The sequence below is a fragment of the Salmo salar genome, chromosome ssa18 (genome assembly GCF_905237065.1).
Source record: "Salmo salar chromosome ssa18, Ssal_v3.1, whole genome shotgun sequence".
NCBI lineage: Eukaryota > Metazoa > Chordata > Actinopteri > Salmoniformes > Salmonidae > Salmo > Salmo salar.
In genome coordinates, this window is record NC_059459.1 from 66,485,749 (window position 1) to 66,513,227 (window position 27,479).

Here is a 27,479-nt window from a genome sequence, read left to right on the forward strand (position 1 = left end):
TGGTGCATCAAACAGCTGGCCACTGATTGGTTACTGTGTTTCCGTGTGGTTGCTCACTGGCTCTGATTAGTCAATGATTATCTATTTATTTTCATGGCAGTGAGAATCGCTACGATTGGTTTTCACCGTGTTGTCATTGATTAAGCCAATTTGTGGATGTTCAGAAGTGATTTGATTGTGCTCTGGTTGCCTGGGGAGTTCCTACAGTACAATTAAGAGCATTGAGTTTGAGGAAAAGGCTTTGCATAAATGCAAGTCATCATCAGAGTTAAGGTTAGGGCTAGGGTTAGTTTTAAGGGGATTGATGTTATTTATGATGTGTTTAATGGTCATGAATTTCAGTGGATGATATGTGGACATGTAGGTATTGATAAAACCTGAACCTCCCTAGCTCATGGTCCACCTCCATCCAGCAGTCTAGCATTGACCGTTCCCAGTGGGCCAGACCCCCACAGCCTCTCACTGGTCCCTGTAGGTCTGATCCCCCACAACCTCTCTCTGATCCCTGGTCACTGTGATAGCCCTTCCCTGTGGGCCTCTCTCTCTCTGGCTAGGAAAAGTCAATTTGGAGCGTCGGACCTGGGTCTTAATCCATCGATCACTGACCTGATGGATGGCCTGGACAAAAGCAGGTGGTAGTGGCTGGATCATACACGCACTGACGCACATACGTACGGATGGACACACACACCGTCTGAATGTGTGTGAAACTTGAGAATCCCCCAGCGTCTCCATGCAGTGCCCCTGGGCCCCTTCATTTCATTAGTAGCGTTGAGCGTCTAACAGTCCGACCGAGCAATCAATAAGTGACTGGAACAGGCGCCCAAACCCCTCTATTCCACAGTAGCTCATTTAGACCGAGTCGTCAGTTACAGGACATGATGGATTGTCTGGGAGGCTGGTCGGGGCTTTCAGTCACTCAGTGGGGTTGTGGTAGTGAGTGGCTGATAGGCTACCAGTGATATTGTTTCCATCAGTAGTGGAGGAGGAGTAGGTGAGGAGAGAGTTTAGACTGTTAATTAGTAGTAGTAATGGAGGTAGGAGGCAGAGGGGGGTAGAGAGAGTTGACCATAGGCTAATAGCAGCCACTGTGTCAGTCAATGGGGTGGATGTAGTGTAGGTGTGGAGGGGAAGGCCTATAGACTGACTGGTAATGGTGGTCCCCTCTGTCCAGGCTAAACAGAAACAACATGTTCAACATAGGGCCTGTCCACCCTCACACCCTCATTCAATGAGACTAACACCACTGCAACTAACTGCATTCCTACACTGCCCTGTCACCCCCCGCCCCCCGTGGCACTCCATCAGCTGCCAATCACCCAGCCCCGCCTGGCTGGTATGCTCGCGGCCCGCCCACACGTGCCAGTTAGCTGGCTAATGGGGCGGCACAGGCCTGGACGTGTGGCGAGGTGACGGGGGATAACCATCAGGCTGTCTGTCTGTTGGTTTAGGGCCGCCCACTCTGGTCCACAACGGACTCAACTGAATGGCTGGCTGGTTTGCTGGTTGGCTGGCTGGCTGGTTGGATGGTTTGCTGTTTGACTGGCTGGCTGATTGGCTGGTTGGTTTGCTGGTTGGCTGGCTGGCTGGCTGGCTGGTTGGCTGGCTGGTTGGTTGGTTGGCTGGCTGGCTGGTTTGCGGCTGGCTGGCTGGCTGACTGGTTGGCTGGTTGGTTGGTTGGTTGGCTGGCTGGCTGGCTGGCTGGTTGGCTGGTTGGCTGGCTGGCTGACAGGCGTGGGTGAGGAAGCAATGCGTCAGCATGTGTCTGGGGAATGAGGTATGACCTCAATTCAATTCAATAGATCTGTATCATCACCTAAGGGCAATTTTTGTGCAGCGAGAAAAGGAAATATATACATACATCACAATAACACCCAGCAGGTGATGTATGTTGGTGGTCATAAAGACTGGGCTACTTAGGGATCTGGTCTAGTGCATGGGGCGGTTGTGTGTGGTTGGGATAGATAGCTAGAACAGTCAACTTAATGATTGAGGTACTAGACTTGGGTCCAATTAATACTTAACTTTATAACTGGTATACAAACAGTTATAAACTTCTAAACTTGGAATACTAGATTTTTTAAATTAAAAATATAAACATCACCTTTATTTAACCAGGTAGGCCAGTTGAGAACAAGTTCTCATTTACAACTGTGACCTGGCCAAGATAAAGCAAAGCAGTGCAACAAAAACAACGACACAGAGTTACACATAAACAACGTGCAGTCAATAACACAAAAGAAAAACAAAAAAATCTATGTACAGTGTGTGCAAATGTAGAAGAGTAAGGAGGTAGGCAATAAATTGGCCATGGAGGCAAAATAATTACAATTTAGCAATAATACTGGAGTGATAGATGTGCAGATGATGATGTGCAAGTAGAGATACTGGGGTGCAAAAGAGCAAGAGGGTAAGTAATAATATGGGAATGAGGTAGTCGGGTGTGCTATTTACAGATTGGCTGTGTACAGGTACAGTAAGCGGTAAGCTGCTCTGACAGCTGATGCTTTAAGTTAGAGAGGGAGATATAAGACTCAGAGATTTTTGCAATTCGTTCGTCATTGACAGCAGAGAACTGGAAGGAAAGGCGGCCAAAGGAAGTTTTGGCTTTGGGGATGACCAGTGCAATATACCTGTTGGAGCGCGGGCTACGGGTGGGTGTTGCTATGGTGACCAGTGAACTGAGATAAGGCGGGGCTTTACCTAGCAAAGACTTATAGATGACCTGGAGCCAGTGGGTTTGGCGATGGATATGTAGTGAGGGCCAGCCAACGAGAGCATACAGGTCGCAGTGGTGGGTAGTATATGGGGCTTTGGTGATAAAACGGATGGCACTGTGATAGACTACATCCAGTTTGCTGAGTAGAGTGTTGGGGGCTATTTTGTAAATGACATCGCCGAAGTCAAGGATCAGTAGGATAGTCAGTTTTACGAGGGTATGTTTGGCAGCATGAGGCTTTGTTACGAAATAGGAAGCTGATTCTAGGTTTAATTTTGGATTGGAGATGCTTAATGTGAGTCTGGAAGGAGAGTTTACAGTCTAACAAGACACCTAGGTATTTGTAGTTGTCCACATATTCTAAGTCAGACCCGTCCAGAGTAGTGATACTAGTCGGGTGGGAGGGTGCGGGCAGGAATCGGTTGAAGAGCATGCACTTAGTTTTACTAGCATTTAAAAGCAGCTGGAGGCCACAGAAGGAGTGTTGTATGGCGTTGAAGCTCGTTTAGAGGTTTGTTAGCACAGTGTCCAAAGAAGGGCCAGAAGTATACAGAATGGTGTCGTCTGCATAGAGGTGGATCAGAGAATCACCAGCAGCAAGAGCAACTTCATTGATATATACAGAGAAAAGAGTCGGCCCTAGAATTGAACCCTGTGGAACCCCCATAGAGACTGCTAGAGGTCCGGACAACAGGCCCTCCGATTTGACACACTGAACTCTGTCTGAAAAGTAGCTGGTGAACCAGGCGAGGCAGTCATTTGAGAAGCCAAGGTTATTCAGTCTGCCAATAAGAATGCAGTGATTGACAGAGTCGAAAGCCTTGGCCAGGTCGATGAAGACGGCTGCACAGTACTGTCTTTTATCGATGGCGGTTATGATATCGTTTAGGACCTTGAGCGATAACAGCACTTACAGTTGACCGGGGCAGCTCTAGCAGGATATGAATGCTAGTCTTTATGGTCCTCTGTGTGTGTTTGTGTGTGTGTGTGTGTGTTTGACAGTGAAGATGTATAACTCTGAATAAGGATATGACACAGATTTCTTACATTGCATCAGTTTTGAGCCATGGGGATTGTTGTTGAATATTCAGGGGTAGTCATGTTGTCATCCCTAGTTGATGGATACTGCGACACACACGCAGACATTTACATTTTTACATTTTAGTCATTTAGCAGACGCTCTTATCCAGAGCAACTTACAGTAGTGAATGCATACATTTCATACAATTTCTTAATTTCTTTTGCTGGCCCCCCGTGGGAATCGAACCCACAACCCTGGTGTTGCAAACACCACGCTCTACCAACAGAGCTACAGGGAAGGCTACGTTGCGTTTGAGTGTATGTGTGTGCGTGTGTGTGTGCGTGAATGCTTGTGCGTGTGTGGCCTTGTTTGTATACTCGTTTGTGTGTGCGGTGTGTACGTTTTGCTAATTTGTCAGTCCCTCTCCGATCCTCATCTTTATGTGTATGTTGACAGCAGTGAAAACACATGACTGCACAACTGCTCATTTCTCCCACTGAATAAATTAATAGTTGATAAATAAGTGAATAAATTAAAGAATAGAGAGGAGGAGGAGGCTAAGGAAGGAAGGAAAAAGTTTCTCATCAGAAAAATGTAATTTCTCACTCCGGCACCCACGAGAATGGGGGGAGGGTGGGGAGTGAGGGGGGGAGGATGTGTGTGTGTGTGTTGCAAAAAAAGAGGTTAATTTTCTGCCTGTTTATCTCACACACCTAAACACTGACACAGAGATATATTTTTATCAGGTTTTCCTATCATACACTATGTATACAAAAGTATGTGGACACCTCTTCAAATTAGTGGTTTCGGCTTTTTCAGCCACACCCGTTGCTGACAGGTGTATAAAATCGAGCACACAGCCATGCAATCTCCATAGACAAACATTGGCAGTAGAATGGCCTCACTGTAGAGCTCAGTGACTTTCAACGTGGCACCGTCATAGGACGCCACCTTTCCAACGAGTAAGTTTATCAAATTGCTGTCCTGCTAGAGCTGCCCCGGTCAACTGTAAGTGCTGTTATTGTGAAGTGGAAACGTCTAGGAGCAACAATGGCTCAGCCGCGAAGTGGTAGGTCACACAAGCTCACACTATGGGATCGCCAAGTGCTGAAGCGCGTAACGCGTAAAAATCGTCTGTCCTCAGTTGAAACACTCACTACTGACTTCCAAACTGCCTCTGGAAGCAACGTCAGCACAAGAACTGTTAGTTGGGAGCTTCATGAAATGGGTTTCCATGGCCGAGCAGCAGCACACAAGCCTAAGATCACCATGTGCAATGCCAAGCATTGGCTGGAGTGGTGTAAAGCTCGTCACCATTGGACTCTGGAGCAGTGGAAACGCGTTCTCTGGAGTGATGAATCACGCTTCACCATTTGGCAGTCCAACGGGCGAATCTGGGTTTGGCTGATGCCAGGATAACGCTACCTGCCCCAATGCATAGTGCCAACTGTAAAGTTTGGTGGAGGAGGACTAATGGTCTGGGGCTGTTTTTCATGGTTTGGGCTAGGCCCCAGTGAAGGGAAATCTTAACGCTACAGCATACAATAACATTCTAGACGATTCTGTGCTTCCAACTTTGTGGCAACAGTTTGGGGAAGGCCCTTTCCTGTTTCAGCATGACAATGCCCCGTGCACAAAGCGAGGTCCATACAGAAATGCTTTTGTCAAGATCGGTGTGGAAGAACTTGAATGGCCTGCACAGAGCCCTGACCTCAACCCCATCGGACACCTTTGGGACCAATTGGAACGCCGACTGCGAGCCAGGCCTAATCGCCCAACATCTGTGCCTCACTAACGATCTTGTGGCTGAATGGAAGCAAATACCCGCAACAATGTTCCAACATCTAGTGGAAATCTTTCCCAGAAGAGTGGAGGCTGCTATAACAGCAAACGGGGGACCAACTCCATATTAGTGCCCATGATTTTAGAATGAGATGTTCGACGAGCAGGTGTCCACATACTTTTGGTCATCTAGAGTACGTGCTTAATAACTCCCTCACACACACACTCATGTTCACTTTACCGTACACATGAAAACTAGGATTGGTCTGACACTGACTTTCAGTACATCCAATTTCCCTACGTGTTAAGTTATTCGTCAACATGTATTTTTTGACCAACCAGGACCCATAGTTTTTCCCTTTTCCTGACCAAACAGGACCCAGAGTTTTTCCCTTTTCCTGACCAACCAGGACCCAGAGTTTTTCCCTTCTCCTGACCAACCAGGATGCATAGTTTTTCCTTTTTTCTGACAAACAGGACCCAGAGTTTTTCCCTTTTCCTGACCAACCAGGACCCATAGTTTTTCACTTTTTCTGACCAACTAGGCCCAGAATCCTTTCTGGTTTGGAGGACCTTAACTCTCTCTCCACATGGGCCTGAATGGGCCTGAGGCACTGCAGTGAATCACACTCTAAAACTCTCTCTAAATAATGAATCTGAAATGGCACCCTATTCCCGATATAGTGCACTATATCAGGAATAGGTTTCTATTACAGTGGTATCCCTACTGGACAGAGCCAGTGGCACTGCATTGAATCTCAGTCAAACTGTGTTTAAATGATGCATGTGTTATGTTCTTCTGTACTGTACTGGTTGCAGGTTGTGATGTGATGTGATGCGATGTGGAGGCCACCAGGTTTCAATCAGTACCAGCTATAAATAATTATCATACACCCCTCTGCAGTGTGCACAGCTGTCATCAAGGCAAAGGGTGGCTACTTTGAAGATTCTCAAATATAAAATATATTTTCATTTGTTTAACACTTTTTTGGTTACTACATGATTCCATATGTGTTATTTTATAGTTTTGATGTGTTCACTATTATTCTACAATGTAGAAAATAGCAAAAATAAAGAAAAACCCTGAAACGAGGTTTGTCCAAACTTTGGACTGGTACTGTAAATGCAGCCCCCCCCCCCCAACACACACACATACAGACCACCACTTCAAGTAGTATTTCTTATTTTCAGTAGCTGTAGAGAGGACCAGCTGTCAGCAGGCTGTCAGTCAGTAATGTTGTTTCCTGGGAAAACCCATAACCCACCACACATAATAAAATATGCCTTAAAAATGTCGCTGTCTCCCCAAAGAGCAACAGGAGAGGCAAAAAATATATTCACAATAGCTGTTCAAATGACTTTGGTTTGAACCTCTATGCTCTATGGGCTCTTTCTTCTTTCTTTCTTTCACCAATCTTTCTTTCTCTTTGCTTTTTCTGTTAATGCTGTTAGTTCTACCTCTTTCAGCTCTCTCTCATCTTTCTTTATTTGTAGCCCTTTTGTGTTCATTCTCTCGTCACTCTCTCCCCTCCATCGACTCTCTCTCTCTCTTGCTCTTCCTTTCTCACCTCTCTCTCTCCATCCATCTCTCCTAACCTAATAAGTGAGTGAATGCTGTCGCAGCAGAAAACCGCTTCTCTCTCCCGCAGACTTAATGTGATGACGGAGCTGATTTACATGTTCACCTCGTTTTAGGAGTTATCACATTGCCATCATTAAGTCTCACTCTTTCTCTCTTTCAGCGGCTCACTTACGCGTTCCTTATCCTTTCCATTTGACACCTTTCTGATGTGACTGTGTCTCAGGATTTTTTAAAAGCTTTTCCATTTGGAGAGCAACGGTCGATTGGTATCTGGTTGTGTCAAGGGAAAAGTTAGGATAATGTTAAGCCCTGTGGGTTATGTAACATTAGATCGACGTTTGTCCACTTACGCTAGCTTAGCTTATCTGTTAGCTAACGGTCATCTGGTTATCTGTAATGTTAAACCAATGTTGAATCAACATTAGAACAACATTTGCCACACCAGCGTTCATCAGTGCTTATCTCCGAGCTGTGTTTTCACAGACGGTGTTTGACATTAGGGACTCTCACCTAGAGTGGGTGCAAATTAAACTGACAGAGAGAGAGGTCAGGGGGTGGGGGAGGAGAGAAAGGAGGGAGGAGGAGGGGGTTAAGCCCCCTACAGAAAGGGAGCACAAAGTTAATATCCGAGCTCGCCTCCAGTATTAACTAGGGTTAAACAACTATGGTCTTCTGCTTTAATGATCAACAGCCCATAGAGAAGGTACAAGTCACCCTTATCCACTGGTCCAGCGTCAGATATTCAGACTTTGTCTTTATGGTTAAGGTATGGAGCGTGGGGTAATCTGATCCTAAATCTGTGTTTAAGGGCAACTTCAAGCTCCAACACAGGCCACAACACCATTGTTACTTAAGAATGCTTTAAGGCTGGTTTGGATTAATTTGAGGGCAAATTAAGTCATATTTAGGTCAGCCATCTTGGATTAATTTGAGGGCAAACAAAGTCATATTTAGGTGCTAGTAGTCAGAAGCCATTTCTGTTCCTCCGGTGCCCCAGCCCCCCGACCGTGCCACTGCAGGCTTTCACAAGCTGGGAGTTGCCACATTTCTGTTTCTATATACCAGGGTCCTAAAAGCCCACACACGCACACACACACACACACACACACACACACACACACACACACACACACACACACACACACACACACACACACACACACACACACACACACACACACACACACACACACACACACACACACACAAATCCCCCAAACACACACATCCCATATATGAAATATGCAAGGGTGTGGTTCTGTTGTGAGGTGAGTAGGTCATGTGGAGACCACTGGTATATAGAGGTTAAGGTGCAGGTTAGGGCCTTGGTGGCAACAGTGGCAGCGTCGCGGTGAAAGTTAAGAGCCTGGCAACATGCACCACTAAAACCATAGGCCCACTCTGTGATATTTAGTCTACTGGCTGCAGACTGCCATTATATTGTTTTTCAAATTGCGTTTTGGGTCTTTAAAGTGTTTAAAAATCCCTTGTCCTTTAGAACAGGAAGTTGAGGTTTGCTGATGGAAAAAAACGTTTTTTTTTAAACGGACGGACGTCTGCCGTCTTAAAAATCGAAATAAGTAGTCCACATGGGAGCGTTTAACTCCACAACAACACTTTAGTCTAATTAACATGGCGTAAGAATATGACTGGAATTACAGCTGCTGCCTGACACATGGTGTGTGTGTGTGTGTGTGTGTGTGTGTGTGTGTGTGTGTGTGTGTGTGTGTGTGTGTGTGTGTGTGTGTGTGTGTGTGTGTGTGTGTGTGTGTGTGTGCGTGTGTGTGTGCGTGTGTGTGTGTGGTGCGTGTGTGCGTGTGTGTGGTTGTGTGGTGTGCATGTGCGCGTGTGTGTGCGTGCGTGTTTGTGTTGAATGTGTCTGTAACACGTGTGTATTGTATGGCATGTGAGTGGGTGTCAGATCCATGTGGTAGCTCAGTTGGGAGCTTTCATAGTAGCTATGATGCATATGCTCAATGAACGCACACCCTTCACTGCTTCAGTTACCCCAACGGAGGGAGAACATTTAGTTAGACACGTGCTAAAAGTGCATTGTTGGTAATGGGCTTGTAAGTAAGCATTTCACTGTATTCGGCACACGTGACAAATACAGTTGAAGTCGGAAGTTTACATACACTTAGGTTGTCATTAAACTTGTTTTTCAACCACTCCACAAATTTCTTGTTAACAAACTATAGTTTTGGCAAGTCGGTTAGGACATCTATTTTGTGCATGACACAAGTAATTTTTCCAACAATTGTTTACAAACAAATTATTTCACTGGGTCAGAAGTGTACATACACTAAGTTGACTGTGCCTTTAAACAGCTTGGAAAATTCCAAAAAATGATGTCATGGCTTTAGAAGATTCTGATAGGCTAATTGACATAATTTGAGTCAATTGGAGGTGTACCTGTGGATGTATTTCAAGGGCTACCTTCAATCGCAGTGCCTCTTTGCTTGACATCATGGGAAAATCAAAAGAAATCAGCCAAGACCTCAGAAAATAAAATTGTAGACCTCCACAAGTCTGGTTCATCCTTGGGAGCAATTTCCAAATGCCTGAAGGTACCACGTTCATCTGTACAAACAATAGTACGCAAGTATAAACACCATGGGACCACGCAGCCGTCATAGCGCTCAGGAAGGAGACGCGTTCTGTCTCCTAGAGATGGACGTACTTTGGTGCGAAAAGTGCAAATCAATCCCAGAACAACAGCAAAGGACCTTGTGAAGATGCACAGTAAAACAAGTCCTACATCGACATAACCTTAACGGCCGCTCAGCAAGGAAGAAGCCACTGCTGCAAAACTGCCATAAAAAAAGCCAGACTACGGTTTGCAACTGCACATGAGGACAAAGATCGTACTTTTTTGAGAAATGTCCTCTGGTCTGATGAAACAAAAATAGAACAGGTTGGCCATAATGACCATCATTATGTTTGGAGGAAAAAGGGGGAGGCTTGCAAGCCGAAGAACACCATCCCAACTGTGAAGCACGGGGGTGGCAGCTTCATGTTGTGGGGGTGCTTTGCTGCAGGAGGGACTGGTGCACTTCCCCAAAAAAATGGCGTGATGAGGAAGGACAATTATGTGGATATATTGAAGCAACATCTCAAGACATCAGTCAGGAAGTTAAAGCTTGGTCGCAAATGGGTCTTCCAAATGGACAATGACCCCATGCATACTTCCAAAGTTGTGGCAAAATGGCATAAGGACAATAAAGTCAAGGTATTGGAGTGGCCATCACAAAGCCCTGACCTCAATCTTATAGAAAATGTGTGGGCAGAACTGAAAAAGCATGTGCGAGCAAGGAGGCCTACAAACCTGAATCAGTTGCACCGGCTCGGTCAGCCGGAATGGGCCAAAATTTCACCCAACTTATTGTGGGAAGCTTGTGGAAGGGTACCCGAAACGTTTGACCCAAGTTAAACAATTTAAATGCAATGCTACCAAATACTAATTGAGTGTATGTAAACTTCTAACCCACTGGGAATGTAATGAAAGAAATAAAAGCTGAAATAAGTCATTCGCTCTACTATTATTCTGACATTTCACATTCTGAAAATAATTTGGTGATCCTAACTGACCTAAGACAGGGACTTTTTACCAGGATCAATACATTTTGATTTGAATTTGATTCAATTTATTTGGTCACACACTGCCTGAGAATATTATTTGATACAAAACACACCATGGATAACTAGAAAACATCCGAAAGGGAACCCTGTTTTATGGTGTACAAGGGCACTGGTCAAAAGTAGTGCACTAGGGAATAGAGTGGCATTTCAGACATGCCCTCTGTCTTTACGTGACTTATATGAAATGTCTTTCATGCTTTTCTAAAAACAGTCATCCATTGTCTCCTACAACGATCTCAACATCCGTTAGATATGAATATATGAAAAGTGTTTGCCCGGATAAATATAGCTTTGCCTTTCGTGTTGACTGCACATTATGTCCCAATAGGTTTGCTGTCTAAGCCGTGACATTTTCCCACAATATTGCAGTGTTAAACCAAGACTTAGGGACTTAGGGTCCTATAACTCAAGATAACACTGAATGTACACACACACACACACACACACACACACACACACACACACACACACACACACACACACACACACACACACACGTAAGTGTGTCTGGAAACATTAGAATCATAAACCTTGTCTTCCTCTGTGTCTCTGTCTCTCCATCTCATAAGCCTTGATTCCTTGTCTCTGTCTATCTGTCTCGGTACATTCTGCCTGTTTTGAGTCTGAGTCTCTTTGAGTCTCTGTCGGTTTGTATTCCTCCCTCTGTCACTCTCTCTCTTTCTCTCTCTCTCTCCCTCTTTCTTCTGTTTCGTTCTGTTTTTCCTGTCTGCCAGACTGTCTTTCTCCATCCCTCTCTTTTTTATTTCTCTCTTTTTCTCTCTCTCTCTATGTTTATCTTTATTTGTGTGTCAGCTTCGGTCTTCATTGGTCTTCATATTCTCTCTCTCTCTCTCCCTCTCCCTCTCTTTCTCTCTCACTCTCTCTCTCTCTCTCGTTGGAGTGCATGCTGGGAGTGAGTCGGGAAGCAGGAGCGATTGTGGGAGCGACTTAATTTCTCCCTATTGGGTTTTGGTGTGTACAAATATATATATATTGATTAGTTGAGTTGTTTTAAGGTTATGTTGTCTCACTATGACTAAGCACGTATAGAGATGGTGGGATCTTTAAGGTTGTTTCTCTCTCGAGGGCGCAACCAGCGGGAACGGCTGGTTGTAATATAGGTATAGAGTTTGAAAAACTTTGAAAAACTTTGTCGGCGGCATGGAGTGAAGATTCCCGCTGCGACAGGTGGAAGAATGTAGTTTAGCAATGGGAGCTATCATTGGGTATGATAGCATAAAATCAGCCTCAAGGATGAATAGCGCTGTAGTAATATTCTTAGATTCTTTTGAAAAGACACAGACGTCGGTATTTCCTCTTACGAATCCAGCGAAGAAAGTTATACTTTCTAACGGGCCCCCTTTTGTTAGAGATGAAGTGTTGGAGCGAGAGTTATCTCCTCATGGACAACTTGTTTCTACAATAAAACATGTTATTTTTGGATGCAAATCACCTTTTGCTGAAACATGTCGTATCTCATAGGAGACGAGTTCACGTGATTTTAAAGAAGGACACTGACCAACTGAATTAGGCGTTCAGTTTAAAGCTTGATGGGTTTGATTATGTGTTCTACTCTTCTACTGAATCAATGAAATGCTTTGGGTGTGGAAGAGAGGGGCATTTGGTGTGTAATTGTCCAGAGAACGAGCGTGCAGAGCCCGGTAGCAGCTCTAGCGCTGGTGCAGCTAAAGCACCACTGAGAAGGGATGAACGGGTTCAGGAGAAGGGAGAAGGTGGGCAGATGTGGTTGGAGAAATAGGAAAGGAGAGCAATGTGGCTACGGGGGAAGTTGTGGTAGAGCAGGGAAAAGAGGGCGGGGGGGGCAGTAGGTGAGACTGCGATTGAGGTCGCTGAGGGGGTGCTGGAGAACGAAAGGGGAGTTCAAGAGGAGAGTGAAACAATGGAAAATGAAGCAGCTGTTTTCAAAGTACCGAGGATTAAGAGGAATCATTTAAGGGGTGGTGAATGTTCTATTTCTAAGAGGAAGGGAGAGATTGATAAATCAGTTGAGGATAAACAGGTTGTAGAGATGGAGTTGTCTTCTGGGGATGATAGTGAGAGTGAGGCTTCTGATGCGTCACAACAAAATAGCGAGAGAAATGGGGTGGAAGGGAGGTATGGGATTGAAAAGGTATGTCAATTTCTGAATTTGAGAAAAGTGAAGAAATATATGCAGGATTATAATGTAATGGATTTTTTCCTGAAAGTGAATTGTTTATTGAATCAGCAAAGTTTCTGATGTAAAAAATAATGGGTGGAGGTTTGACAAGCCCAGAAATTGCTAGACTAAAGAAAGTGGTCACGAGAGTGACAAGTGATGTATTTGTATTTATTTAAACTTTATTTAACTAGGCAAGTCAGTTAAGAACAAAATCTTATTTACAATGACAGCCTAGGAACAGTGGGTTTACTGCCTTGTTCAGGGACAGAAAGACACATTTTTACCTTGTCTGCTCAGGGATTTGATCAAGCAACCTTTTGATTACTGGCCTAATGCTCTAACCACTAGGCTACCTTTAGGTAACTTTTAAAGGAAATGAAAGAGTTCAGTCGCAGCCTTAACTTTGTAAAGAGATGTGTTCTTTTTCTTACTCTGTATTTTTTTTCCAGCTTTGAGCAGTTTTAAGATTTCTTCTTTAAACGTAAATGGAGCAAGAGACGGGGAAGAAAGAGCCATTGTGTATGAGTCAATAAAGGGAAAGGGAAGTGACATAAGTTTTCTACAAGAAGATCATAGTAATATGGATAATGAAGTTATGTGGCAACAGGAGTGTGGTGTGTGTGTGTGTGTGTGTGTGTGTGTGTGTGTGTGTGTGTGTGTGTGTGTGTGTGTGTGTGTGTGTGTGTGTGTGTGTGTGTGTGTGTGTGTGTGTGTGTGTGTGTGTGTGTGTGTGTGTGTGGTGGGGGAGGGGGCAATGGTGTGTAGTCATAAAAACTCAAAAAGTGGCTGTGTGGCCACCCTGTTCTCAAAAGATTTTTTGCCTTTGTCATATGAGGTTGAAGAGGTAGTTGAGGGGAGGTTATTAAAAGTTAGATATGAAAACATCCCTAATGTATATGCCCCAGTAGTGGCAGTTGAGAGGGTATGTTTTTTAGAGACATTATCTAATACCATTGAGAAATGTAATACTGAGGATTATTTATTTATTGTTGGGGATTTTAAATGTACAGTCAGTGATTTAGATAGAAATCACAAATAACCTCATATAGCCTCAAGGACTTTTTAAAAACGCTTTATTGTAACACATGAACTATGTGACAGTTGGCGGAGTCAAAATGGAGTTACGAGACAGTAGACATGGGCTAATGTGAGAGAACACAATCTCTCTGGCCAGGTTAGATAAGTTGTATTGTTTTGAGCATCAATCTCAGGTCTGTAAATCAGGTGTGATGACCCCAGTGGGATTTTCTGATCATTGTTTAGTAACACAGGTGGTGTACATTAACGCTGTAAAACCCAAAAGTGCATACTGGCATTTTAATATAACTTTATTGAATGATGCTCACTTCAGGAAATGTTTTCGTTTTTTTCTGGGAGAGGTGAAAATGACACTTTTGTATCTCTTTAACAGTGTTGGGATAAAGGGAAATTCCAGATTCAACAATTCTGTAATCAATACATGATGAATGTCACCAGAGATATCACCAGATCAATGAACACCCTAGAGTCTGAAATAGTGGAACTCCTGACGTTAATTGAGACCACAGGACATCGAGGCCACATTCAGGCACTCAAGAGGAAAACAGCTGCATTGGCAGACCTGCTGGGTATCAGAGCACAGGGGGCATTGGCAGACCTGCCTGGGTATCAGAGCACAGGGGACATTGGCAGACCTACCTGGGTATCAGAGCACAGGGGACATTGGCAGATCCAGGGTAGCAGAGCACAGGGGACATTGGCAGACCTGCCTGGGTATCAGAGCACAGGGGACATTGGCAGACCTGCCTGGGTATCAGAGCACAGGGGACATTGGCAGACCTGCCTGGGTATCAGAGCACAGGGGACATTGGTAGACCTGCCTGGGTATCAGAGCACAGGGGACATTGGCAGACCTGCTGGGTATCAGAGCGCAGTGTGCATTGGCAGACCTGCCTGGGTATCAGAGCACAGGGGACATTGGCAGACTTGCCTGGGTAACAGAGCACAGGGGACATTGGTGAGAAGTACATTTCAGGGAATCTCTGAAATGGATGCATCATCCAAATTTTGCTTTGGTTTAGAGAAAAAGAATAGACAAAGAATAATTATTCATTGCCTCAAATCAGCTGTTGGACAACAGCTCACTAGCACAAGTGAAATTAGAAAGAGGGCAGTGGAGTTCTATGCTGAGCCTTACAAGTGTGAGTTTAAAGAGGATAAAACAGTGACACAGCAGTTCCTTGATGGGCTCCCACAGGTGGCTGCAGAAGCTCAGGTTGAACTAGAGCAACCATTGTTTTTGCAGGAGCTATACACTGCATTACAAGGCATGGAAAATGGGAAGGGCACCGGGCATTGATGGGCTTCCTGCAAGTCATTCACACGGACCAGTCCTACTGTGTTACAGACAGGCAGATAGGGGATAACATTTCCCTGATTCTGTTACGGCTGTCGTAGAGAGGGGACCAAAGCACAGCGTGGTAAGTGTTCATTATGATTTATTAAACAAATGAAACACTAGAACAAAGAAACAAAACGAAAAGCCAAACAGTTCCGTCAGGTAACGAATACAAAACAGAAAATAACTACCCACAAAATACATGTGGGAAAAGGCTGCCTAAGTATGATTCCTAATCAGAGACAACGATAGACAGCTGCCTCTGATTAGGAACCATACTCGGCCCAACACAAAGAAATACAACACATAGAATGCCCACCCCACACCCTGACCTAACAAAATAGAGAAATAAACCGTCTCTCTCAGGTCAGGGCGTGACAGATTCTGTATTTGTTGGACGTCTCTAGGGCTATTGGGATGGATGCTGGTCTAATTTCAATTGATCAGGAAAAGGCATTTGACCGAGTTGAACATCAATACCTATGGTGCACTTTTGAGGCTTTTGGTTTCAGCTCTGGTTTTATTGCCATGATCAGGGTGATATATGGTGACATTGAAAGTGTATTGAAAGTTAACGGTGGCTTGAGTGCTCCTTTTAAAGTGTATAGAGGAATTAAGGGGTGTTCGTTGTCTAGAATGTTGCATGCCATCGCTATAAAGCCACTACTAAATAGCATTAGAAGTCACATTGAAGGGTGTACCTTTCAGAGGATATTCCTCCTGTTCGTCTCTCAGCATTTGCTGATGATGTAGTTATTTTGGTGAAAAATCAAGCGGAGGTGGATAGTTTGAGTCTCATAGTTGATCGTTTTAAGGGAATATCCTCTGCAAAGGTAAATTGGGAAAAAAGTTGTGCTTTACAGATTGGGAAATGGTCTGGAGGGATTTTAGCTTTGCCAGGGGGGTTGGAATGATGTAAGGGAGGTTTCAAGAATCTTGGAGTGTACCAAGGGGATGAGAGGACAATGGAAAGAAATTGTAATGGGGTGGTTGAAATGGTGGAAGGGAGGATGAAGAGATGGCGTTGGTTGTTATCTAGAATGTCATACAGGGGGCGCACTATTATTGTTAATAATGTGGTTGTCTCTGCACTGTGGAATCGGTTGTCATGTTTAGAGCCATCGTCTGGCCTTCTGGCCAAGATACAGGCAATTATTGTTGATTTTGGGGGGGGATAAATATCATTGGGTTCCACAAAGTGTTTTGTATTTGTCAAACAAGGAGGGGGGACAAGGTCTTGTACATCTTGCTAGTAGGGCCGCTGCTTTCCGGTTTCAGTTTATTCAAAGGTTGCTTTATGGACCGAAAAATGTGTTGTGGAGAGGGGTGGCAGGTCTGGTATTACAGAAGGTAGGGGGATTAGATTTATAGAAGGCTTTATTTTTGGTTGATAGTAGCCAGATTTCTAGGGATGGAGTACCTCCGTTTTACAGAGGCCTTCTTAGGGTTTGGAGCATAATGAAGGTGTCCAGACGCACTAAGGCGGAATCAGTGCATTTGCTGCTGGAGGAACCTCTGGTGTATGGGGCAAGACTGGATTGTACAACTGAAGCTTCACCACATTTCTCCAAGATGTTGGTGAAGGGCAAAATCATCATCCTACGGAAGTTAATGGACATGGCTGGGCCCACATTATTGGATGGAGGACGGGTGGCTGAACATTTGGGGGTGAGGTCGGAAAGGATTGTCGGACAACTGCTGGGAAGGTGCAGGAAGGCTCTGTCAGCAGAAGAGAAAATTCTGCTCAAGAGTTACTACAACAAGGCACCAGATGAAGACGCCCCATTTCCCAGACTAAGGATTACACCCAATATCCCAGAGTCAGATAGAAAGGCTTTAGTCCTGGATTTGAGAGGGTTGGAAGAGGTGGGTTTGGAGGAGGTGAATGGGAAGGAGTTATATAGGGGGCGTGTCAATATTTTAAATAAAGACACATTGAAAAATGGAAAAGACACTCCTTGGAGGGTAAAAGTGGGCCTTGATGACAAGGTAAAGCCAGCACGGAGAGCACTGAACAAGCCACCGTTACAAAAGGGGACTGGTGACATGCAATGGAGGGTGTTGCGTGGCATCATTGCAGTTACTGCTTTTGTTTCTGTCATTAACTCAGATGTTGGAGATGGATGTCCTTTTTGTATTACGAGAGAAACAATTTTTCACTGTTTTAAGGAGTGTGAGAGGATAACGCCTCTGAAATACTAGAGTCTTTGTTTACAGCTGTACGGGAGATTTTCATAAACACTGTTTGTATTATGAGGTTTCAATAGAGTAAACAACAGAACAGAAAACGTCAACTGTTACATTTTATTTGGGGTCAAAATGTCAATTTTTCTGAGTTGGAAAAACAAGACAGATAAGGGATATAGTAAGGATATAAGATGTGTTTTTAAGGGATTAGTAAAAGCGAAAATAAAAGTGGATTTTGAGTTCTCGGCTGAACTAGACCTCCCAGTGTTTGAGGAGAAGTGGACTTATGAAGGAGCGGTATGTTTTGCGGAGGAGGGGAAACTATTTTTTCGTTGACGTAATAAGTTGAATGTAAATCATTTTTTATTTAATGTATTTTTTTTTTATATGATTCTATAAGAAGGACACATTTGTTGTGTAATTTCTGAAAAGGCAGTGTGCCAATATTTGTGTTAATACTTCAGTTTAAAATAAAGGTTTTATTAAAACTCAACTCTATCTCTTTCTTTTTCTCTCTTTCTCTCTCACTCTCTTTCACTCTCTCTCTGTATGTCTCAGTATGTACGCACGCACGCACGCACGCACAAACACACATATATATGTGTGTGTATTTAATACATACCGTGACTTTTGTGGAAAAAGCTTTCAGGAAAAAAGCAACAGTGTTTGTTCAATCTGGCAGAAACAGACAATAGCAGAGTGAGGGATGGAAGGACAAGGGAGGAAGGGAGAAGAAAAAAGAAAAGATGAATCTGCACTTTATCTCCCTTTCAATTGCCCCTCTTTCTCCATCTCTTTCTCTCACCCCATGCAGTCAATGAGCATTCAAATACACCACACAGAGGCTTCACTCTGTCTCTGTCTCTGTCTCTGTCTCTGTCTCTGTCTCTCTCTCTCTCTCTCTCTCTCAGCATATCTGTTGTGTATATTGGGTTCTGTGGTTTCAGAGTGCTTGTCAGATTGAGTGTCTCTACAATGTATGTGTGCAACTCGGTTTGTGTTTCAGTTTGTGAGTGTGTGTGTGTATCGGTGTTGTGTGCTTCGTCGTTCTGTTTGTGTGTGTGTTTTTTTTCTGTGTGTATCGGCGTTGTGTGTGTTGGTATTAATATGCAAGAGAAACAGCTGGTGACGCTAATTCCCGTCCCTCTCCGTCCCTCCCACATCCTCAGGTCTACACTGCTCACTGAGCTGACTACTGTACACACACACTCCTCTCCTCCTCCGCATCTCCTCCTCATCTGTTCTTCTGTTCTTCTCTTCCTCCAGGCAGAGAGTGAGAGGGAGCGTAGGGAAGGGAAAAGAGAGAGAGTGCATAGGGAGGGGAAGAGACAGAAAGAGAGCGGAAGAGAGCGAGAGAGAGAGTAGAGAGGGGAAAAGAGAGAGAGCGAGAGTAGGGAGGGGGAGTGAGAGAGAGAGTGTAGGAAGGGGAAAAGAGAGAGAAAGAGAGAGAGAGAGTAGGGAGGGGAAAAGAGAGAGAGAGCGGGACAGAGCAAGGGAGAGAGAGAGAGTGTAGGAAGGGGAAAAGAGAGAGAGAGAGAGAGAGAGAGAGCTGTACCAGCCCCCCTGCATCTCCAGAAAGAGCAGTGTTGAGCCCGACTAGTTCAATAAGCAGAGTGTACCCAACTAATTACAGCTGCGAGCCACACCCCGCAGGAGTGTTAATATCACGCTCTGCATTACCGTTTGTGTGTGTGTATGTGTATGTGTATGTGTGTGTGTGTGTGTGTGTGTGTGTGTGTGTGTGTGTATGTGTGTGTGTGTGTGTGTGTGTGTGTGTGTGTGTGTGTGTGTAACCCTACCCATCCAAACACCAGCGACCAAATCCATCCAGACACTGTTACTAGTCGGCTACCACCCAGTACTCTACTCTGCACCTTAGAGACTGCTTTGCCCTATGTACAGAACATAGAGTCGTTGAACACTGGTCACTTTACTAATGTTTACATACTGTTTCCACTGTTTTTTATGTACACTTTGTGGCTCCCGACTGGTGCAGCGGTCTAAGGCACTGCATCTCAGTGCTAGAGGTGTCACTACAGACCCTGGTTCGATTTGTGATTGGGAGTCCCATAGGGCAGCACACAATTGGCCCAGCATCGTCCAGGTTAAGGTTTGGCCGGGGTAGGCCGTCATTGTAAATAAGAATTTGTTCTTAACTGACTTGCCTAGTTAAATAAAGGATAAATAAATAAAAAACATTAAGAACACCTGCTCTTTCCATGACCTAGACTGACAAGGTGAATCCAGGTGAAAGCTATGATCCCTTATTGATGTCACTTGTTAAATCCTCTTCAATCAGTGTAGATGAAGGGGAGGAGACAGGTTAAAAAAATTCTAAGCCATGAGACAATTGAGACATGGATTGTGTATGTGTGCCATTCAGAGGGTGAATGGGCAAGGCAAAATATTTAAGTGCCTTTGAACGGGGTATGGTAGTAGGTGCCAGGCGCACAGGTTTGCAGGTGTCAAGAAGTGCAACACTGCTGGGTTTTTCACGCTCAACACTTTCCTGTGTGTATCAAAAATGGTCTACTACTCAAAGGACATCCAGCCAACTTGACACAACTGTGGGACGCATTGGAGTCAACATGGGCCAGCATCCCTGTGGAACACTTTCGACACCTTGTAGAGTTCATGTCCCGACGAACTGAGGCTGTTCTGAGGGAAAAAAGGCATAGCTCAGTCGAATATTTCTACTACTGTACATTGCATTGTAGTTACACTGTTCATACACGCCGCATATTAATTTTTATACCTGATTCTTGACATAGCTTACCCTAATATATCTAGTGCTGTACATATCATTCCTTGTAGATCTAGTGCTGTACATATCGTTCCTAGTAGATCTAGTGCTGTACATATCATTCCTAGTATATCTAGTGCTGTACATATCATTCCTAGTAGATCTAGTGCTGTACGTATAATTCCTAGTATATCTAGTGCTGTACATATCATTCCTAGAAGATCTAGTGCTGTACGTATAATTCCTAGTATATCTAGTGCTGTACATATATCATTCCTAGAAGATCTAGTGCTGTACATATAATTCCTAGTATATCTAGTGCTGTATTTATCATTCCTAGTAGATCTAGTGCTGTACATATCATTCCTAGTAGATCTAGTGCTGTACATATCATTCCTAGTAGAACTAGTGCTGTACATATCATTCCTATGTGATCTAGTGCTGTACATATCATTCCTAGTAGATCTAGTGCTGTACATATCATTCCTAGTAGATCTAGTGCTGTACATATCATTCCTAGTAGATCTAGTGCTGTACATATCGTTCCTAGTAGATATAGTGCTGTACATATCATTCCTAGTATATCTAGTGCTGTACATATCATTCCTAGTAGATCTAGTGCTGTACATATCATTCCTAGTAGATCTAGTGCTGTACATATCGTTCCTAGTAGATCTAGTGCTGTACGTATCATTCCTAGTAGATCTAGTGCTGTACGTATCATTCCTAGTAGATCTAGTGCTGTACATATCGTTCCTAGTAGATATAGTGCTGTACATATCATTCCTAGTATATCTAGTGCTGTACATATCATTCCTAGTAGATCTAGTGCTGTACATATCATTCCTAGTAGATCTAGTGCTGTACATATATCATTCCTAGAAGATCTAGTGCTGTACATATAATTCCTAGTATATCTAGTGCTGTATTTATCATTCCTAGTAGATCTAGTGCTGTACATATCATTCCTAGTAGATCTAGTGCTGTACATATCATTCCTAGTAGAACTAGTGCTGTACATATCATTCCTATGTGATCTAGTGCTGTACATATCATTCCTAGTAGATCTAGTGCTGTACATATCATTCCTAGTAGATCTAGTGCTGTACATATCATTCCTAGTAGATCTAGTGCTGTACATATCGTTCCTAGTAGATATAGTGCTGTACATATCATTCCTAGTATATCTAGTGCTGTACATATCATTCCTAGTAGATCTAGTGCTGTACGTATCATTCCTAGTAGATCTAGTGCTGTACATATCGTTCCTAGTAGATCTAGTGCTGTACGTATCATTCCTAGTAGATCTAGTGCTGTACGTATCATTCCTAGTAGATCTAGTGCTGTACATATCGTTCCTAGTAGATATAGTGCTGTACATATCATTCCTAGTATATCTAGTGCTGTACATATCATTCCTAGTAGATCTAGTGCTGTACATATCATTCCTAGTAGATCTAGTGCTGTACATATCATTCCTAGTAGATCTAGTGCTGTACATATCATTCCTAGTAGATCTAGTGCTGTACATATCATTCCTAGTAGATCTAGTGCTGTACATATCGTTCCTAGTAGATATAGTGCTGTACATATCATTCCTAGTATATCTAGTGCTGTACATATCATTCCTAGTAGATCTAGTGCTGTACATATCGTTCCTAGTAGATATAGTGCTGTACATATCGTTCCTAGTAGATCTAGTGCTGTACGTATCATTCCTAGTAGATCTAGTGCTGTACGTATCATTCCTGGTAGATCTAGTGCTGTACATATCGTTCCTAGTAGATATAGTGCTGTACATATCATTCCTAGTATATCTAGTGCTGTACATATCATTCCTAGTAGATCTAGTGCTGTACATATCATTCCTAGTAGATCTAGTGCTGTACATATCATTCCTAGTAGATATAGTGTAAATTCATCCAGTGTAGATATGTATAGATTGCTTTTGGTTACTGTTCCAGTCCTATTTGGGTTGCTATTGGATTGATTTCTTGTTGTTCATTCTGTTACTACATCATTAGGAGCTAGTAACATAAGCTTTTCGCTGCACCCGCTATAACATCTGGCAAACTGTGTACATGACCAATCAACTTGAATTTGATAGCAGTATTGTAGTGTTGTGTGCATCTGAGGCTACTGTCCAGATCAGTCTCTGCTCCCCACCATCAGTAGAATAAAGTTACCCCAACACACTGATCCGAGATGGATCACTTTCCCTTATTCCCCCTAATGCTTCTGTTTAAAATCGAGGAAGGGATAAACTGATCCTAAATCTGTGCCTAAGGGGCCATCATCCCTGGCTCATCGCCAGCAAGCTTTTCATCCTCCTCTGGTGGCCGATGGCGGTACTACACCAGGTACTTGTTGACTACAGACAGCCCATCCAGTGGGTTGTCGTTGGTTAATTATTTATATATTTGCACATTGATTTCTCCCTCTGCTTGATGCTTGGCTAATCCACAGTGACAGTCTGTCAGAGTCTGATGGATGTGACAGAGTCGGTAAGCACATACAGAGCAGAATAAATATGATGTGAACCAGCAAGCAGCCAATGTAGCTGCAGCTCCAGGTCTTAGTGTGAGAGCTATGGACAAGGCATTGGACAAGACAGCCGTGTAATTATGTGTCGATACAAAGGAGTGTGCTGGATACACAGAGTAAATCTGGACTAAAGAGTGTGGAGATTGGAGTGTGGAGATTGATAGCATGCCATGTTGATGCGTCCCTATCCCTCGCCATCTCACGGCCCCCTGTGGGTAGAGCTATCTGCCTGCCTGTTTTAGCTAGGTACCACGCTGGGTGAGACGTACAGCTCTGTGTGGGTAGGAGAGAGAGAGAGAGAGACTTTTTGACTTTTGTCTTCCTTTAATACACTGAAAAAAACAGCCCCCCCTCCCTAAAAATGCACCAAATTCCACACAATCACAAACCAGTACAATACACTTCACCCTCCAGCGCCACATTACAACAGTACATCCAACCCCTCCTCGCCAGCCGTACAGACAGCCCCCTGAGCCCCCATACCTCCTGAAACATCTCCACACGGTTGATCATTTTATTAAACTTTACTTTTCCCTGCTGGAATACCTCGGCCCCATCACAAACATACCCATGGAGAAGGACCCCCCCCGACCTCACACACAGAGAGTCCAACAGCAATCCCCTGCCACTGATGCCCATTCACTCCCGCTATGCTCCTGATGTGCCTAACTTTGACACTGAGGGTGTGGACCTCCTCAAACCCCCCCAGGCTCTGGTATCATTTGCAGTGGTGGAAATTAGAGGTGGCCCCTCCGAGAGAGAGAGAGAGAGAGAGAGAGAGAGAGAGAGAGAGAGAGAGAGAGAGAATAGTCGGTCTTAAAAGAGGGTCACTGTATTCCTAGTCAGATAGGGGGCCTCGTTGCCACTGACAGAGGGAGAGAAGGGGGAGATAGGGGAGGGAGAGGGGGTAGGAGGGAGGAGAGATAACGATGTGGTAGGATAGAGATAGGAAAAGAGGATGGGTGAGGAAAAAGAAAAGATGGGGACTGTGGAGATGGAGGAGATGAGGGTAAAGAGACGCTGAAGGAAACGGAGAAAGAGCAGACCAGACAAAGAGAGAGATAGTGTGATGAATGTGAACGTGAGTGACGGAGCGGAGGAGGGGGTTGGTAGAGAGAGTGGGTGACTGTAGTTAGAGAGAAGAGACAGGAGAGAGACTTGTTAGGAAGTGGAGAGATGGCGAGACAGATAGAGGAATGGAGGAAGGGATGGGAGAAGATTTGGAATGTACGAGGAGCACATTATCTACAATAGTAGCCTAAAAGCACAATCAATGGATTTATGCCCCCAAAAAGTATAGTGAAATGTTCTTAAATGTCCTTGTCTTTTGTTAGTCATCTTTATCAGACAATTCCCACTGAAATGGAATGTGCTGAGTGTGCTTTTATGTGCCTTTTGTACATTTACGTGTCCTTGCCTATGTGCGCTTTCTTTCAGTGTGTGTGTGTGTGTGTGTGTGTGTGTGTGTGTGTGTGTGTGTGTGTGTGTGTGTGTGTGTGTGTGTGTGTGTGTGTGTGTGTGTAGTTTTTACTGTCGTAGCTCTCCAGGCTTTATGAGCCCCGTATAATGTAATGTTCGGTAGCCTGCCAACACCCCTGTCCACTGACCATCACACTGATCCTTAGGGCTACACACATACACAGACAAACAAACACACACACACACACACACACACACACACACACACACACACACACACACACACACACACACACACACACACACACACACACAAACCTGTCTGTTGAACAGCACTGATCCTTATAGGGCTGCATGAAGGCCTGCAGCAAATATTGTTAATACGGAGCAGTGACCTCACCATCAGCACACTACAACATTATCAAACCTACTGGAAAATATCAGTGGCACTGTAGATGCAGCAAAAAACTAATGACAAAAGAAAGTTAAATATCACTGGTATAGCTTTGGAGTTAGACAAAATATAGAGACATTTAAATGGTAGTTCAAGACAAAAGATAAGGATGTCAGTAAGACGAAAGAGAGTTGTCTTGTTGAAGGTAGACAACAACATCCGCTGGCCTTTAAAAGCAGCAGCAGCTGCTGTCTTTAGGTTTGTCATTTAGTGATGAGCAGGTGCAGTGAATAGAGTCAAGGTTCTAATTCAATTCTAGCATCTTTTCAGAGAGAGAAGGGGAAAGACAGACAGACAGACAGACAGACAGACAGACAGACAGACAGACAGACAGACAGACAGACAGACAGACAGACAGACAGACAGACAGACAGACAGACAGACAGACAGACAGACAGACAGACAGACAGACAGAGAGGGGGGAGAGGGCAGGAGAGAGAGAGAAAGGGGAGAGAGAGAGAGTGGGAGAGAGAGAGCGGGAGAGAGAGAACAGGAGAGAGAGGGAGGGAGAGAGTGTAAGAGAGGGAGTGAGAGAAAGAGAGAAAGAAAGAGAGAGGGGGAGAGAGAGAGAAAGAGAGTGGGAGAGAGCAGGAGAGAGAGGGAGAGAGAGAGGGAGCAGGAGAGAGAGAGCGGGAGAGAGAGAGCAGGAGAGAGAGTGAGAGAGAGGGAGAGAGGAAGAGAGGGAGAGAGAAAGAAAGGGGAGAGAGAGAGAGAGAAAGAGAGAGAGAGAGCGGGAGAGAGAGCAGGAGAGAGAGGGGGAGAGAGTGTTAGAGAGGGAGAGAGAAAAGAGTGAAAGAAAGAGAGAGAGGGAGAGAGAGGGGAGAGAGAGAGAGAGAGAAAGAGAGTTGGAGAGAGAGCAGGACAGAGAGGGAGAGAGAGAGCAGGAGAGAGAGAGAGAGAGAAAGAGAGGGAGAGCGAAAGAGAGGGAGAGAGGAAGAGAGGGATAGAGAGAGAAAGGGGGAGAGAGAGAGGGAGAGAGAGAGCAGGAGAGAGAGAGAGAGAGAGAGGGAGAGAGAGAGAGAGAGAGAGAGAAAGGGGAGCGAGAGAAAGAAAGAGAGAGTGAGAGAGAAAGAGAGAGAGAGAAAGAGAGAGAGAGGGAGAGAGAGGGAGAGAGAGGGGATAGAGAGAGAGCAGGAGAGAGAGAGCGAGGGAGAGATAGGGCAGGAGAGAGAGAGAGAAAGAGAGAGAAAGAGAAAGAGAGAAAGAAATAGAGAAAGGAAGAAAGAGAGAGAAAGAAAGAGAGAGAGAGAGAGAGAGAGGGGGAGACAGAGAGAGAGAGACAGAGAGGGGGAGGGAGGGAGGGAGAGAGAAGAGGGGAGCGAGAGAGAGAGCAGGAGAGAGAGCGAGGGAGAGATGAGAGAGGGAGAGATAAAGAGGGGGAGAGAGAGAGGGGAGAGACAGAAACAACGACACAGAGAGAGGACAAATGTAGATAAAAAGTGTGTATGCGTGTGCGGGTGCATGTATGTGTGGTCCTCAGGGACTGACTGCCCTATACTGTATCATCAGAAGACATTCAACACCAACACATAGAAATCTGTATGTTTCAGATAACTTGTTATCACACCACCACCACCGCCACCTCACACACAGACACTCAATCACAGAGAAGAATAGCACATTTGCTCTCACAATCTCTTTGTTCACAAACACTCACACTCCATCACACTGGAAAGCACATTCACTCACTCAATGTCTATCACACACACACACACACACACACACACACACACACACACAGACACACACACACACACACACACACACACACACACACACACACACACACACACACACACACACACACACACACACACACACACACACACACACACATCCATGTGAACAAACAAACTGTCACCTGCAGAGCAATAATATGAGATGAGAGGAAGATGGGGAGAGAGAGAGAAAGTGAGGGAGAAAGGAATAATAAGAAAAAGTGAGACAGAAAGAGAGCGAGAGTGCGACATAGAGCATGAGAGCGAGGGAGAGAGAGAGGGAGGGTGTAGTTTGTGTGATAAAACAGAGCGAGGAGAGGTTACAGGAGCAACCAGGTCGCTCCAGACTTTGAAATCGGATGTCCGTCCATGTCCAGGGACGTCTGAAGATGAAGAGTTTCTTTATTTCTGGTCCTGATGAGAATGAAAAAAAATGTCAGGGGAGGTTTTCTTCTGCACTGTTCAACCAATCCAGTAAATGTGGAGGAGGAGTTAACGTACAGAAAAGGAAGTTGCGTCACAGGCGCATCACAGGCTCTCTTTACATTTCCCCTGAAAACCAAAACATACGGTTAGAGGAGAGGGTAGAGGAAGAAGAGGAGAGTGTAGAGGAAGAAGAGGAGAGTGTAGAGGAAGAAGAGGAGAGGGTAGAGGAGAGGTTAGAGGAAGAAGAGGAGAGGTATGAGGAAGAAGAGGAGAGTGTAGAGGAAGAAGAGGAGAGGGTAGAGGAGAGGTTAGAGGAAGAAGAGGAGAGGTATGAGGAAGAAGAGGAGAGTGTAGAGGAAGAAGAGGAGAGGGTAGAGGAGAGGTTAGAGGAAGATGAGGAGAGGATAGAAAGGAGGTTAGAGGAAGAAAAGGAGAGGGTAGTGGAGAGGGTAGAGGAGAGAGTAGAGGAAGAAAAGGAGAGGGTAGAGGAAAAAGAGGAGAGAGTGGAGGAGAGGTTAGAGAAAGAAGAGGAGAGGGTAGAGGATAGGTTAGAGGAAGAAGAGGAGAGGGTAGAGGAGAGGGTAGAGGAAGAAGAGTAGAGGGTAGAGGAGAGGGTAGAGAAAGAAGAGGAGAGGGTAGAGGAAGAAGAGTAGAGGGTAGAGAAAGAAGAGGAGAGGGTAAGGAGAGGTTAGAGGAAGAACAGGAGA

General features: G+C 44.6%; 1 pseudogene; it reads right to left on the reverse strand.

Moving 5' to 3' along the window:
- Window positions 1-27,479, reverse strand: part of LOC123728664 (uncharacterized) — a 189,195-nt pseudogene that overhangs the window by 20,001 nt on the left and 141,715 nt on the right.